We start from the raw sequence: 17,589 nt of genomic DNA, 5'->3' as shown, positions 1-17,589 counted from the left end.
AAAAAAAAGACCCTGTATAGGGTTTCTAAGGAGCAGCTGGTGAGCCTGAACCACCGACCTTGCAGTTCAAAAGGCTCTGCAGTCTGGTGCCTTAACCCACAGAGCCACAGCAGGACTGCCTTGTTACTAGTGGTAAAAACCACCTCAAGGCGTTTCAGCTTGTGCTGGCTTATGCCTTGATGGGCAGGCCTGAGCCTTGGAGGTTGGACAGAGGGCTAGCCTAGGTAGAGGGGGTGGAGGGTGGGGTTAGTGGCTGCAGGTAGATGGTGTCCCTGTCTGACGACATCAAAAATTGCCTCTCTCTGTCTCCCTGTGCCGTGGGCACCCGATCCGTCCTACATCCACACCTACAATGCCTCCTGTGGCAGTGAGGCCCCCCCACGAAGGATCGTGCCAGTTCCTGTAGCCCTGCTGGCTCTCTGGGCATGCCAACCTCCCACTCAAGCCTCAAGCTCCAAGATCTGTAGTGGGCGGGTGCAGTCCCGGAGTGGGAGCCTAGTGCAGGCGTGTGCAGGCGTGGAAGCTCAAAATGCCCACAACTCCCCAGCAGCTTGATACTTCAAAAAAGCAAGTCCACAATGTTGAAGGTTAAAGTCTTATGTTTGCCCAAAGGCTGTCTGTCTACCAGGTGGGGGCATCCCCTGTGCGATACCACCCACACCTTCCCTGGAGCCCGTGCACCTGTGCTGCCCTGTCAGGGGAGCACCGGAAATCATCCTGGTAGTCAATGTACTTTTGCAGACAGTTTTTGAAAGATTTTAAGAAAATTTTACATATATGCGATATTAAACATTTTTATGTTTTCTGTGCTATTTGGACTGGACACAAATATGGATCTATTCCAATTTGTTGGCCAGGTTGCTGTCTTTCAAATTTCTTGGCATACATGAGTATGTATTTTCAGTGCTGCATCAGTTTGTTTAAAGATTTCAATTTACATTCCATTAATTCCTGGAAGCTTGTTTGTTGCCAATATCGCAAATGCAGCTAAGATTTCTTTAGTAAGACATCAGTACCATTGGTTCTTGATAATATGCTACCTCTTGAAATGGTTGAATATCGACCATTATTTGATACAACATCGCTGTGTATACCTTCCATCTTTTTTTAATTTTTTCTGTTTCATTCAATATTTTGCCCATGGAATCCTTCAATATTGCAAATCAAGGTTTGAGCTTTTCTTCACTTCTTTCAGCTTGAGAAATTCTGAGTGTGTTCTTCCTTTTTGGTTTTCTAACTCCACGTCTTTGTACATTTTATTATATTACCTGACTTTGTGTTATCGAGCTGCTCTTTGAAATTTTTTGTTCAGTTCTTTGACTTTCTCATTTCTTCCATTTGTTTAGCATCTCTATGCTGGGGAGCAAGCTCATAGTCTCTTTTGACATCTAATTTGGTCTTTTCTGTCTTTTTAATGACTTTTTGTTTTCTTCCTGTTTGATGTTCTTGATGTCATCACACAGCAATTCTGGCCTTTGATCATTAGTGTCTAATGCAGCAAATCTGTTCTTGTGATGACCTCTAAATTCAGGTAGGATATGCTCAGAGTCATATTTTGACTCTTGTGATCTTCTTTTAATTTTCTTCAGCTTTAGCCTGAATTTACAAAAGAGCAATTGATGGTCTATTCTACAGTGTGCCCCTGAAAATATTTTGGGTGATGATTTTGAATTTTTCCACCATCTCTTCCCACACATGTAATCATTTTTATTCCTGTGCCTTCCATCTTGTGAGGTCTATTTGTATAATCACTTTTATGTTGTTGAAATATGGTATTTGCAATGAATAAATCACTGGTCTTGCAAAATTCTGCTATACATTCTCTAGTATAATTTCTATTACCAAAGCCAAATTTTCCAATTACTGATCCTTCCTTTTTGTTTTCAACCTTTGCCTTCCAATAACCCGTAATTATCAATGCATCTTAATTGCATGTTTGAACACTGAAGAAGTTGCTAACCTTCTTCAAATTCATCATCACTGGCTTTATTGGTTGTTGCATAAATTTGAATAATAGTTGTATTAACTGGTTTTCCTTGTAGGCATATGGACAGTATCCTATCACAAACAGCATTACAGTATAAGATAGATCTTGAAATGTTTCTTTTGATGATAAATGCTACCCCATTCCTCTTTAATTTGTCATTCTCCACATAGTAAACCATGATTGTCTGATTCAAAATGGCCAATAGCAATTCATTTCAATTCAGTAATCCCTAAGATATTGATCTTTATGCATTCCATTTCACTTTTGGCACCTTAAAATTGTCCTAGATTCATACTTCATGCATTCCACGTTCTGTTTAGTAATAGATGTTTGCAACTGTTTCTCATTTGGAGTTGTACCCCATCAGTAAATGAAGGTCCCAAATACTTTATTCCATTCGTGTCATCACTGTCAACTTTACTTTGAGGAGGCACCTCTTCCTCAGTCGTATTTTAAATGCCTTCCAACTGGAGGGATGCATCTCTCAGCACTCTATATGACAATATTCTGGTGTTATTCATAATGTTTTCATCTTTTGGCACTATACCTGACAATGTTCCGCTGGTGTTCACAACATTTTCAGTGGCTAAACATTCAGGAGCAGTCAACTTTTCCTTCTTGATAATCTGTCATAGTCTGGAAGCTCCACTGACCTATACACTATGGGTGACCCTGCTGGTATCTAAAAGACCGGTGTCATACATTCCAACATCACAGCAACATGCAACTCATTGCAGTATAAGCTCACAGATGAGTGTTAGGTTTTTTTTTTGTTTTGTTTTGTTTTTGTTTTAATTAGTAGTTTTAAAGCAAAGTGCTATTCAATTTCTACATTTTTAAGTTTGTTTTTCTTATTGTTGATTTCTTATTTTATACTATGTAATCTCGTTCCATGGCCTCTTCTGAATCCAGCTTAAACCTCTGGAAGTTCTCTGTCAATGTATGATTGTAGCCGTTTCCATATTACCTTTAGCAATTCCTGGTGCCTTTTTCTTTGCCAATTCCTTCAATGCACTTTGGACTTCCTCCCTGAGTATCATTTGCTCTTGTTCAAATGGTACCTCTTGAAATGGTTGAACATTAACCATTTCCTTTTGGTACAATGACTCTATGTATTCCTCAAGCAAAGATTTCAGCGTGAGGACTAAGGTGAGCCTGACCCAAACCATGGTATTTTCAATAGCATCCTATGGATGCGAAAGCTGGACAGTGAATAAGGAAGATCATAGAAGAATTGATGCCTTTGAATTGTGATGTTGGAGGAGAATATTGAAGGTGCCAAAAGAACCAATAGATCTGTTTTGGAAGAAGTGCAGCTTCGTCTCTCATACTTTGGACATATTGTCAGGAGGGAACAGTCGCTGGAGAAGGATGTCATACTGGGTAAGATGGAGGGTCAGAGAAAAAGAGGAAGACCCCCAATGAGATGGATTGGCCAGGTGGCATCATTGATGGCGTCAAGTGTGGCTGTGGTAGTGAGGTTGGCCCAGGATCAGATATTGTTTCGTTCTGCTCTGCATGGGGTTGCTGTGAGTCGGTTCCGACTCAATGGCACCTGACAACAACAACAACAACAACAACAACAATCTGAAAATATTCTTTGTAGCATTTCAGTGTTTTTGGATTTATTGAGGCTTGTTTTGTTTCCTAACATGGTCTATTTTGGAGAATGTTTCTTGTGCCTTGGAAAATAATTTGCATGGTGCTAATGTTGGGTACCCTCGGAAACCCTGTACAGGGTCGCTATGGGTCGGAACCGACTCGACGGCACTTAACAACAACAACAACAACAATGTTGGGTACCACGGGAGAAAGATGAGGCTTTCTACTCTCATAAAGATTTACACCCTCGGAAACCCTGTATAAAGGATCTCTGGTAGCTTAGTGATTACGAATCGGGCTGTAAACCTTAAGGTCAGCAGTTCGAAACTACCAGCCGCTCCGTGGGAGAAAGATGAGGTTTTCTGCTCCCGTAAAGATTTACACCCTCAGAAACCTTGTACAGGGTCGCTATGGGTTGGAACCGACTCGATGGCACTTAACAACAACAACAACAACAATGTTGGGTATGATAAACACTGGACTGCAAACCACAAGGTTGATGCTTCAAACCCACCAGCTGCTCCGTGGAAATCCTGAACAGGGTCACTATGAATTGGATTTGACTCAACAGCACATAACAACAACAACATTGTTGTACTGAATGCTCTGTATAAATTTAAGAAGTCAAGTTGTCTGTTTGGGTTACTTAGTTCATCTGAGTGTTGAGTTTTCTTTCTAGTTGTTTTGCCCTTCGTTGAATGTGCCATATTAAAATCTATTATTAATTAATTAAGGTTATATCCTCTTATTCAATTGACCCTTTATATTATGAGATAATATCCTTTGTTTCTTTTACTGGTTTTTGCCTTAAAGTCTAATTTATCAGATAAACCACTCTTTCTTGTTTTTGATTGTCATTAGCTTGATGTAAGTTTTCCATTCTTCAATATTTTATCTTTGTGTATGAAGTACATCTCTTATAGACAACATACTGAATGATCCTGTTTTCTTATTCAATCTGCTACTTTCTGTCTCTTGACTGGTGCATTTACTTCATTGCATTCAGTGCAATTATAGATAGGTATGAATTGATTGCTTTATTTTGCTGGTTTTTGTTTTGTTTTGTTGTTTTTGTGGTGCTACTGGTTTCTTTGTTCCACATAATTTTATGTTCTGAGTTCCTTTTGTTTTTTTATTTGCTGGGTTTTTTTGTGTGTGTGCTACTGGTTTGTTTGTTCCACATAATTTTATGTTCTGCATTCCTTTTGTTTGTGTGTTTTCCTGTCATTTTCTTCATTGTTTTTTTTTTTTTTTAATGTTTACTAAATCTTTATATCTTTGCTTTTTTTAAATGTGATTGTGTATTAATTTTCCTTGAGGTTATGCAATTCATTAGTTTATTCCACAGTATAAAACAGTCTGTTTTCTCTTGAAATCTGATTGACTCCCTTGCCATGTAGAAGTTCTGTAATTACACTTTTCCCTCTCTTTGATTTGTAGTTGTCGTCATAATAAATTGATATCTCTGGGTTCCTTTTTCAGTCTTGTCAGGTTTTTTTTTTTTTTTTTTGCTGTTGTTGTTTTGTTTTTTACTTTGGATGCTTCTATATTTGGTTTGAAGTCCTGGTATGGTGCTGTGGGATATAGCATTGGACTGCAAGGTGAGTTTGAATCACAAGTTCATTCAGCAGTTCCAACTTACCAGCCACTTTCTTGAAACCCTGTACAGGGTTGCTATGAGTTGGAAACAACTTGACGGCACGTAACAATAACAATAATATGTGGCTTGGAATCCTTGTGTGGTGCTGTAGAATAAGCTCTGGATTATTAACTACAACATCAGAAGTTCAAACCCATCAGTCGCTGCTTGGAAACTATATACAGAGTCATTATAGGTCAGAATCAACTTGATGGTACATGACAATAACATATGCGAATTGAAGTCTTGGTTTGTGCTGTAGAATAAGCACTGTACTGCTAACCACAAGGTTGGCTGTTCAAACCCACCAGCCATTCCTTTGAAACATTATACAGGGTTGGTATGAGTTGCAACCAATACAGTGGCACTTAACAACACCATATGCAGATTGGTATTGCTATGTATATTAATCTCAGGTTGTTGTCTGCTGTTGTTGTTTCTCTGTACAAAGAACTTTAATATTTATGTAAAGTTGGTCTGTGTTTGCAAATTTCTTTAATTTTTATTTACTGGTAGTGTTCTAACTTTGCTATTGTATTTGAGGCACAGTATGCTGGTTATTCCACATGGCCAATACGAGTCCATTTCAGCTCACTAATGTCTAAGATATCAATGTTTATGAATTCCATTTCATTTTTGACAATTTCCAATTTTTCTAGATTCATACTTGGTATAGTTCATGTTTACTAAATCTTTATATCTTTGCTTTTTTGCTCCAAAATCTTTATATCTTTATATTTTTGCTCCAATTATTAATGTATGTTTACATCTGTTTCTCTTTATTTTGAGTTGTGTCCCATCAGCAAATGAAGGTCCCAATGGCTTTATTCTCACAGGTTTTACTCCATTTGCATCATCACAGTCAACTCTACTTTGAGGAGGCAGGCCTTCCCAAATCTCATTTTGAGTGCTTTCCAACCTGAGAGGCTCATTTTTTGACACTATATCTGACAGTATTTCTCTGCTATTCACAAGAATTTCAGTGACTAAACATTCAGAAGTAGTTTGTCTCTCCTTCTTCCTAGTCTGTCTTTGTCTGGAAACTCATCTGAAACCTTTCCACCATGGGTGACCTTGCTGGTATTTAAAATACCCATAGCATAACTTCCAGAATTACAGCAACTCACAAGCCACCACAATACAACAAACTAACAGACGAGTGGAAGCAGCAGTCAAGAAATCAAACAACATATTGCATTAGGCAAATCTACTGCACAAGACCTTTTTTAAAGTGTTGAAGAACAAAGATGTCAGCTTGAGGACTAAGGTGCACTTGATCCAAGCCATGGTGTTTTCAATAAGCTCATATGCATGTGAAAGCTGGGCAATGAATACGGAAGACCATAGAAGAATTGATGCATTTGAGTTAAGCTGTTGGAGGAGAATATTGAAAGTATCATGGGCTACCAAAAGAACCAACAGATCTGTGTTGGAAGAAGTGTAACCAGAGTGCTCCTTGGAGGCCAGGATGCCCAAAGTTTGTCCTCATACTTTGGACATATTATCAGAAGGGACCAGTCACTGGAGAAGGATATCATGTTTCGTAAGGTGGAGGGTCAGAGAAAAAGAACCCCAGAGAGATGGATTGGCAAAGTGGCAGCATCAATGGGCTCACGCATGGCAATAATTGTGAGGTTGGCCCAGAAACAGGCAGTGTTTTGTTCCGTTTTGCATAGTGTTGCTATGAATCTGTACCGACTCAATGGCATCTAACCACAACAACATGCTAGTTATATGATTCTTGGTTCATAAATTTTTCTTCCAGAGTTTTGAATATGTCTTTCCATTGTCTTCTTGCCCATGTGGTGTCTGTTGAGAAATTAGAGTTTAGTCTAATTGGTTCTTCTTCATAGATAACTTTTTGTTTTTCCTGAGTAGGTTTCAGGATTCTTTCCTTGTCTTTATATTTCAAGTTTGATTATTATATGTCTTGGCGATTTTCTTTTTCATTTCATTCAGCTTCTTGAATTCTTATCTCCTTGTCTTTCATGACGTTAGGGAAGTTTTGTTACAACAAATCCTCAATTTTTTTTTTTTTTTTTTCTGTGCTTTTCTTTGTTCTGGAATTCCGATCCCCCATAAGTTATTTGTCTTTAAGGTGTCCCACTTGAATCCTAGGCTTTTTTTTCAGATATTTTCATTACTTTTTTTTTTCTGATTGTTCTTCTAGCTTACTAGTTGTTGCTAGAAGCAAGTCTGCTGCACAAGACCTTTTTAAAGTGAGCCTATGCACTGCAGAACAAAACACTGCCTAGGCTTGGGCCAACCTGACAATTGTTGCTACACTTGAGCCCAATGATGCTGCCACTTTGCCAATCCATCTCGCTGGCGTCTTCCTCTTTTTCTCACTAGTTGTTGTTGTTAAGTGCTGCTGAGTTCTTTCCTACTCATAGTGACCCTGATTAGGGTTTCTGAGGAGCAGCTGGTGAATTTGAGTCACTGACCTTGTAGCTCAAACCAACCATGCTTTATCCCACAGTGCCACACCAAGACTCTAGCTTACTAGTATTGAGTGATTTATCTTCAAGCTCTCTAATTTAGGATTCCATTAACTGAAATCTACTCCTTTGCCATTCAATGTATTGTCCATTTCTGAAATCTTAGTATGGATATTTATTTGCAGATTTTGTGTTGCCTCTAATCCTTTACTTGTTTTTGTAGTGTTTTCCTGGATTCTTCCTGTTTTCCTAGACCTGTGCTTTTGTCAATCATTTGGAGGTACTGGAATATCATTCTCTTGAATTCTTTTTCAGGTAGTTCCAATGACTTTTTTCCCCTTAAAAATATTTTCTAGCTCTGCCTCTTGGTTGCTTGCTTGAGCCAGAATGTCTTGCTTCTTTGTGTGACCAGAAATTGTCTGCTGCATCTGAGACATTGTATTATCATTGTGTTTGTGTTTAATTGATGATTGTATGTTGGTATGTTCTTGGACACTTACAAACTGCTTCCTGATAATTGTGATTAATAAATGGAAGAGTGTGCATCATTCGCTTTTCATTGTTCATGCATCTCAATTTACGATGGGTTTGGTTGATGTTGATTATTGATGTTGATCAAGTGTATAGTAGCTGATATTGGCTCTTGCCCATTGGGTGGTGTTATAGAAGGCACAGTTGTGGCTGGACTGTGTGGGAAAAATTGCTGTCACCCATCAGTTGAGCTAAGAAGAGAAAACACACACACAAGAGAAAAACAAGTAAACAAATAAATAACAGTGGAATAAATAGTAAATGAGAAGAAAATGACAGTTACTTGAAAAATAATGCAATAACTAAAAGGAAGAGAGAGAAAGAAAAAAAATCATGGTAGTGAAAAATAAGGGAAAAAATTAAAAACAAACAAAATAAAAAAGAACTAAACACAACTAGGGAGAGGGATGAGTAAAAGAGAAAGAGAGTATAGAGTAGTAAAGAAAAATGAAGAGCATACAAAAAGAAAGATGTGAGGTGGGAGTTTGGGTAAGGGAAAGAGAAGCCAAATAAAAAAACAAAAGAAGAGATAGACAGGATACAAAACAAGTGAAGGCAATAGAGGAAGAAGGGAAAGTAAGAATAAACAAACAATGACAGGATAAAATCAGGGCAAAATCTGCCAGATCCTGAAAGGAGAAAATTCTGGGGTCTCTTGCCAGCCAAGGAGGGCATGTGGTATGTGGGTAAGGGATGAGAAAATGGATCTCCTGGCTCTAGATGGAATTCCTATTAGCTTAGGTGGTGTCTGTTCTGGGCACACAATCCAGTAGAAGTTCATGCTGACTCCAAAGCATCTAGAGGATCAGAGTCTTTCCAACCCAGTGGACAGCTGGGGATAAGAGTTCCCACTAGTTCAAAACTGGCTGTTACTGACTCTGCAGGTCTACTGCAGATCTCACCAGAATTCAAGCAGTGGGGATGGTGTAGATAGTTCCCAACTCATTTTAATGTGGCTTAAAACTGTGACCTACTACTGTATTGCTCTTGACCACCTAGAGTACAAAAATGTTGCTGAGAGTTTACATGGATGAGGACTGGCAATGCCTCTGGTCACCAAAGTAATGTGGGGTACAAGAAAAAAATTGCACCTTTTTCTCTTCTAGTGCCTCTGTGCCACCAAGCTTCCCTCTGCTTTCAAAACTGCCTGAGAAAGTTCAAAATGGCTGTGCTGTGCCTGGCTGGACTGTATGGCCAGCATGGATCACCCATATATCTGTGTGTGTGTGTGTGTGTGTGTGTGTGTGTGTCTGTTCAGCTACTTCCAATGAGGACTAGTCCAGGGCTGGCTTTGCAAGTTTGTAGAAGGGCTTACCCGAATCCAGGTGCTGAGGATGGTATAGATAGCACCCAACTAATTTTTATGCATCTGTTTCTTTTGGTTTTCTGTATCTTTGTTATAGAGGTGTACCATTTCTGTCTAATCATCCATCTTTCTGTCTGGATTTTCTCATTACCTTGAATAATGGCAACCATTGCTTTATATATGAGAGAACACATAAAAGATTGTAATATTGGTATAACATACTAGGCTAACCATAGCTGATTACTTTCATTTAGAAGCTACCGGATTGGGATTGTGGCTGTCCTGAGCCTTGCCATGCTGGCCCAAAGCTGAGGTGACTAATGTGTCACTGTGACACACCACCAAGAAAACTTTTGAATGGCTTTCTCTTTTACTATTCAGGTATCAACTCAAGTGTTATCTCCTTAGAGAAGCCTCCCCTCACCACTTGTAGCAAGTGTAGACCTTTCTAATCATGCCACTATATTATTCAATCTTATCTTCCTCATAGCATTGTCAGTATCTTAAATCTTAAATCTTCTCAGTTGTTTAGTTGTTCCTGTTATAGTATGTGTCTCTTTATCAACTACAATCTAAGCTCCTTAAGTTCAGGGATACTTGTATGTTTCATTCATCATTATGTACCAAGACCCTAAAATGAATAGTAAGTACTCAAGAAACACAGCAGATTAAGCCCCAAACTGAGTACCTGTATCAGGCTATCCCCTATTCCTTATGAGGGCACCCCTAGTATGGCTGGGAAGCATGATATCATTTAGAATGACAAATCTTTAAAGTCATAGTGGATGGAATACTTCCTGGTTCATAGTATACATGTAATAGGTGCTTGCTGAATAAATGAAGGAATGAAAGAAGAAAAGGAAGAGGGAATCAATTACTAAATATAAATTTAGACTTCTTTGATCTGTTTCAAGTTCTTTGAGTATTTTTCTCTGGAATTGAGTAATAGTTTAATACAAAACCTGTCAACTAGACTTACCCGAGGGATCCACTGTGAAGTCTAAAGCAAGTCATTTAAACCTTGGTTTCCTTTCTAAAAATGGAATAAATTTGGGTTAGAAAAACTCTGCAGTCCCTTATCATTTTGAAATATTTGCTATGTCAACAGAAAGGAAGTCAGAAAGGGGACTGTTGATGGAGTAACATAGCATGTAATTGAACCAAAATCCAGGATTCTCCAAGAGAAATAAGGGACTACTTTTCTAAAAACAACAACAACAGTAACTTAGAATTGCCCAGGCAGTTCTTAGGCAGATCTGTCTTTCTAAATCTATGTCCTTCCTCTGGGCCTGACGCCTGCTGAAATATACCTTCTGATCACTTGGTGGCCTTGACTGAATGAGCAAAAGCAGATGCAAAGGCCAGACAGCTGCATTTACTAAGAAGTTTTCCAACAAAGGGAATTCTACTTATCTATTGTATTCAAGCATTTAAGAAAACAACATAAACAAGCCCCCTGATATCAGGGTCTAAGTTGATGCTGCTTCTGCTGCCACTATCCACGAGGGAGAAGTAAGGAGTATGGGTGTGTTGCTGAGGGCCTGAGCCTGAGGAAGGACTCCAACATGGAGTTGTTGGAGGAGGTCTGATCTCTGGGGCAGCTGGACTCTGAAGACCAGCAGATAGCCTACCACAAGTACCTGGTAATACTTTTTGAGTTGCTCTCATGTCTAAGATGCCATAGAAGGATGTGGTTGTAACCTCCCTGAAGGCCAGGACCACAGCTGTCTTCATTCTAGAATTAATTACTAAGTAAACAGATGATTTGCTGTGGTGTTGTCTCAACTCTTGGTGGTCTCAGACTTTTGAACCACCATTCTTTTGATTATTAGCCACACACAAACCATGTGCCTCACTCAGGACCGGAGACTTGGTTCTCCAGATGAAGAAATGAGGTCCCTAAGGACATGTAGCCATGGGGCGCAGATGCCTCCCTGACCACCAGGTCTGTCCTCACCCTCTCCCTGCCCAAATCTTAAAACTTGAACATACACACAAAGGCTGGTCATGACCCCATGTCCAACCACCACCCAGCTACAGTGATAGGCAGCTTCTGCACTGGTTTCCTCCTGCTCTGCTCTTACGACAAGCACACAGCAGAGATATTTTCCCCAGGACTCCTGTGACTAAACAGACAGAACAGAACCTCAGAATAATGACAAAACCCTGTGTAGGCTTTCTGAGGCTGCAAATTTTTATAGGAACAGACAGCTTTATCTTTCTCTTGCAGAACAGCTAGTGGGTTTGAACCACCTACCTTACAGTTAACAATACTGTGCTTATCCTCATAGTGCCACATGTAATATCATCTGATAACCCAGCTGGGCTGAAATTGGTCGTTTGTCTCCACAGTGTATGTCGTTCATTGAATCAAGTTCATTTATCATTTGAAAAAAAAAGAAAAAAACAAGCAATATGTCACTGTAAGATTCAATTTTCTTACTTTAATAATTGGAATAAGTTTACTTCACAGGCTATGATGGTGGTGGCAGTGGTGTACCAAGTCAGTTCTGACTCATAGCAACCCTGTATAAGGTTTCCGAGACTGTAAATCTTTACAGGTGCAGAAAGCCTTAGATTTCTCCCATGAAACAACTAGTAGATCCAAACTGCTGACTTTGTGGTTATCAGCCCAGCTCATAAACTATGCTACCAGGCAGGGCTCCTATAGACTATGTTGTTGTTGTTGTTATGTGTCGTGGAGTTGGTTCCAGCTCATAGCGACCCTGTACAGGGTTTCCAAGGCTGTAAATCTTTACGGGAGCAGAAAGCCTCATCTTTCTCCTGCAGAGCAGCTGGTAGTTTCAAACTGCTGACCCTGAGGTTACTAGCCCAATTCATAACCACTACGCTACCAGAGCTCCTTCCTATAGACTATAGTAAGATTAAATAAAATAGTACCTGGGAAGGGCTTAGCATTGTTGTTGTTGTTGTTAAGTGCCGTTGAGTCGGTTCCGACCCATAGCGACCCTGTACAGGGTTTCCGATGGTGTAAATCTTTACGGGAGTAGAAAGCCTCATCTTTCTCCCGCGGAGCGATTGGTAGTTTTGAACCGCTGACCTTAAGGTTCGCAGCCCAATTCGTAACCACTACGCTACCAGAGCTCCTTGGGCTTAGCATGGTGTAGGGCATATAATAAGCACTCGGTTTTATTGGCTATCACTATGATTAGCATACAAAAGTCATGAGCCAGAAGCCAAAATATCTAATCCCAAATACTGGCATTTTATTTCATTTCTTTCTACTGAAGATAGAGCAGTTGGCTATAAACATCAACATCTGAGATCCAGAGCTACACATGATAATAGACATCTTCTTCAGTGAGCATATCTCAGAATGTTAATGTGTCCAGCTGTGTTTACCAAACAATATGAAAAAGCTGCAAAATTCAACAATAAACTTAAACAAAGACACTCTGTCTGAAAGCAAACATCAATTTTAGATAAAAAATAGAGCAAACATCAATTTTAGAAAAAAACTTTATATGACTGTTTGATATTAAAACTATGTCAACACAGCAGCTAGTGGTGACCTTATTCTATAGCATACTCATCTCTTCTTTTCTGTAGCAGGGATGGATATTTTGAGTGTTTAAATCACCAGAACACCATGGCTTTATCTGTTTTTGTTTTGTTTCCTAAAAAGCGATGGGCCTAGGACAAATGATTTCCCATTCACAGTGAAAAACAATAAAAAGCATAATTCCTGTCTAAAGATATCTGCCACTTTTTAATTTATTTTTAGTTTCAAGGTTACATTGGAAATTGAGGATAAGATAATTTTAGAAAGGTGACACCATCCACTTTAAAAACTGATAAGTGGTGACAATGATAACTTTAAATTTTAAGTGATAGTAATAATGAAAAATTCTTAGATAATTTTAAATAAAAAGGCACTTTGATAAAACATTAACAGCTATTTTCAACTAGTATTAGTTTAGAATGGCCCTTCTGTAGAATTTTTAAGTCATTGAGTATAAAGTCATATAATATGATTTAGTATATTTTACCTATATTTATTTTAAATTTAAAAAGTTAAAAAGTTAAACATAAAATGTATACAATTTCAAGTTATTACTTATACAGATCAATGACCATTTCTATTATTTGTGAAGAACAAAAATATTTCATATAATTGGAAAAGATTAAAAAAACACAATAAAGGAAATGTTTTACAAAATGAAGCAAGATTTTGTTAACAATTATGATATCATGAAATCTAAGTACATTAGTTTCTTTTGCTTATTTAATCTTTTTTTTAATTTAATTTAATTTTTATGTTTTTTTAATTATATGATAGTTTACATGGGAGAACATTAGTTTTACATTCATTCTATCATACACCATTTCATTGCCATGGTTATAATCCCCTTCATGCATCATCAACCAACCAAAGGGTATACCCTGCAAGCCTGCCCCCTAAGTCCCCTCTCTCTCTCTGGATATAAAGTCCCCAGCTGCTCCAACTCTCCACATCATTGTCTCTACCTCCATCTCAGGCATCACTGCTTCTCTGGGTAGGGTCCTGCTCTCCGCTCTTCTCCATTGATGGTCCTAGGGACCTCCGCTTCTAGACTAAAAAGTTAATCACTCCCCTCCTTGCTATAAAATGTCTACCTTTACATTTCCAACCCTCACAATCAGTCTTGATAACAATTATTCACTGTTGTATCACAAAAGACCTATCTGCATTTCATTTCATTAGCCCTGCCTAGACAGATTGGGTACTACTCAGTGGAGATTCTACCTTCCTCCAGGCCCTCTATATCTAGGTTCCCTCTTGAAAGCTTGCAAGCCAGTCACTTCTTGCCTTTGTAGGCTCCCCCACCCCCATTTTGGGTAGCCAATGTCCAAGTTGCCCATCCCTGTCTACTCTGTGTGTGGAGGGGGTGGGAATGATTCTTGCTGTAGAAACCTTATGCTTTTGATGCATCTTATATTAATGTATAATAAAATGCAAATATAAAAGAAAAAAATCAAGGCTAATTATTTGAATACAAGTCCATGGCCTGGAGTCACTGACTCCAGTTGTCACATTACTGTTTCAATTGACCAAATGGCACAACTTTTAGTCTGATATTTTGAATCACAATTGTTTCCATATAAGTAAAATGTTGTTAAACAAGATTGAAATAATGCATTGAACAATGATTTTAGTTTCATAACAAAAAGTTATATACCAAAGCAAACTAAATTGTGGGTATTTTCTCATAACCATGGCTAAATTAAGGATAGTTGGATTTTCTTTAAAGTAATCATTAGTTAATACTTGATTTCCAGCTATTCTTTGACTAACAGGAATTATTGAGTGAATATTCAAAATATTTTCCTCATATACTCTTGTTTGTTGTTAAGTGCCGTTGAGTCAACTCCGACTCATAGTTACCCTGTGTAGGGTTTCCAAGAATAGCTGGTGGCCTTGAACTGCTGACCTTGTGATTAACAGTCCAGTGCTGATCCTACGGAACTACACCAAGAATCCTGTGATATGCTCTTACCCTTATGAAAATAAAATGTGGAAATGTTGCCAGAAAAAGAGCATTATAGAAAACTGAGTTCTGAAAAGTACATACATAAATAAACCAGCCACTGTAATCTGATAATTTTTACAGGCAATCAACATTTTATTGGGCTCTATGAATTTCATTTCTTTATGCTTTTGAACATATGGTTGAACTCCTAGGAAAACGGTAGACTCAAATTTAATACCAGTGAACTTTTGTTGACACATTCTTTCTTCCCCTTCTCAATAACTTCTGATTTAAGTCAAGGATTCCAGAATGCAAAGGTCATATCTTTTTTTTTCTTTTCCACTTGACTTGTCCTCAGACTTTCCTAGAGAATTGGAACCTTAAGCAATTCTTTACAGAAAAGGGAGAATGTACATATGCATGCAAATTGTTTTTATAATAAATTCTCAGTTGAAAACCCCTTATGTTTTTTGAGGTATTGCTCTTTCACTAAGCCCACACAATGCTTTTATTCTATACTTCTCAGCAATTAATAATCTCTGTTTAAAAGAATTATTATTATTATTTGCTATTACTACTATTACTACTATCACTATTACTACTATCATTGTTATGAAGTGCCATCGAGTCAGTTCTGATTTATGGGGACCCTGTGTAGGATTTCCAAGGAGCAGCTGGTGAATTTGAACCCCCAACCTTGTGGTTCAAGCTGACCTTGTGGTCCAGTGCTTATACTACAATATCACACTAAGACTCACTATTACTACTATTACTTGCCCTAAGTTTGACACACAGTAAATATGTGTTATATATATATATATTCACTTTTTATAAGCTCTTTTTTAAAAGTGTGTGTGAATGAGCCAAGTCAAATTTACAGTTCTCACAGGCAGGGAAAGAAACTCTCACTGTTGGTGTTAATCCAGTGAAACCACTGGTAATCCAGTATAGTTCTGGGCCTGCTAGAAGTGCTTAGCATGGAGAAACACCAGCCAAGAAATGATATGATGAAAGGAACAAGTATGGTGAGAATTAGACACCTACACATGTGGTTAAATGCGCAGGACTGCAAGATCATTTGAGTGGCAATGTCAGCAGTTCAAGCTCCTTGGAAACCCTATACATGTTCGCTATTGGTAGGAACCTATTGGACAGCACTTAACAATCAACAACCCCCCCCCCCAAAAAAAAAAGTATACTCTTAAAGGAGAATTCATTATCTTTAATTTTTTGTTGCACTTCTTATAAATACCAGTTAAGTCTCACTAGCAATTGTTGTTAGGTACCATTGAGTCAGTCCTTACTCATGTACAACAGAACGAAACACTACCCAGTCCTGAGACAACCACACAATCTTTGCTATGTTTGAGCCTATTGCTGCTGCCACTGTGCCAACCCATCTCCTTGGGGGTCTTCCTATTTTTCTCTGACCCATCACTTTATCAAACATGACATCCTCCAGGGACTGGTCTCTCCTTATAATATGTCCCAAGTATGAGAGATAAGTCTGGCCATCCTGGCTTCCAAGGAGCATTCTGGCTGTACTTCTTTCAGTGCAGATTGGTTTGTTCTTTTGATAGTTCACAGTACTTTCAATATCCTCCTCCAACACCATAGCTCATATGCATCAATTCTTCTTTGGTCTTCCTTATTCACTATCTATCTCTCACATGCATATGAGGTTATTGAAAATACCATGGCTTGAGTCCGGCACACCTTAGTCTTCAAACTGACATCTTAATTCTTTAACACTTTAAAGAAGACTTGTGCAGCAGATTAGCCTAATAAATTAAATCATTGGATTTCTTGACAGCTGCTTCCATTAGTGTTGATAGTTGATCTGAACAAATTGAAATCTTTGATGACTTCAATCTTTTCTCTATTTATATGGATGTTATTTATTGGTTCAGTGGTGAGTACTTTTTTATATATATACACTGAGATACAACCCATTCTGAAGGCTGTGGTATTTGATCTTCATCAGTAAGCATTTAAAGTCCCCTTCACTTTCAGCAAGCAAGGTTGTATCATCTCCGTATCTCAGGCTGTTAACGAGTCTTTGTCCAATCCTGATGCCATGCTTTTCTTCATATAATCCAGCTTCTTAAATTATTTGCTCAGCATACAGATTGAATAAGTATGGTGAAAGAAAATAACAATGGCACACACTTTTCTCTTGTTCTATTTGAACTACTGATATTTGGTCTATGTACACATTCCTCATGACCACAATTAAGTGTTCAGGAAATACTAATTCTCCACAATGCTGTCCATAACTTGCCACGATCCATCCACACAACAGAAAGCCTTTGCATAATCAATAAAGCACAGGTAAACATCTTTCTGGTATTCTCTGTTTCAGCCAAGACCCATCTGACATCAACAATGATCTCCCTTATTTCACATCATCTTCTGAATCTGGTTTGGGCTTCTGTCTATGTATGGTTGCATCAGTTTTTTAAATATCTTTAGCAAAATTTTGCTTGCATGCAGTATTGATGATATTGCCCAATTATTTCTGTATTTCTTTGGGTCACCTCTCTTTGGAAAGGGCACAAATACAGGTCTCTTCCAGTTAGTTGACCAGGTAGTTGTCTTCCAAATTTCTTGCATAA

The sequence above is a fragment of the Chrysochloris asiatica genome, unplaced genomic scaffold (genome assembly GCF_000296735.1).
Source record: "Chrysochloris asiatica unplaced genomic scaffold, ChrAsi1.0 scaffold00318, whole genome shotgun sequence".
NCBI lineage: Eukaryota > Metazoa > Chordata > Mammalia > Afrosoricida > Chrysochloridae > Chrysochloris > Chrysochloris asiatica.
This window is presented reverse-complemented; position numbering follows the sequence as displayed.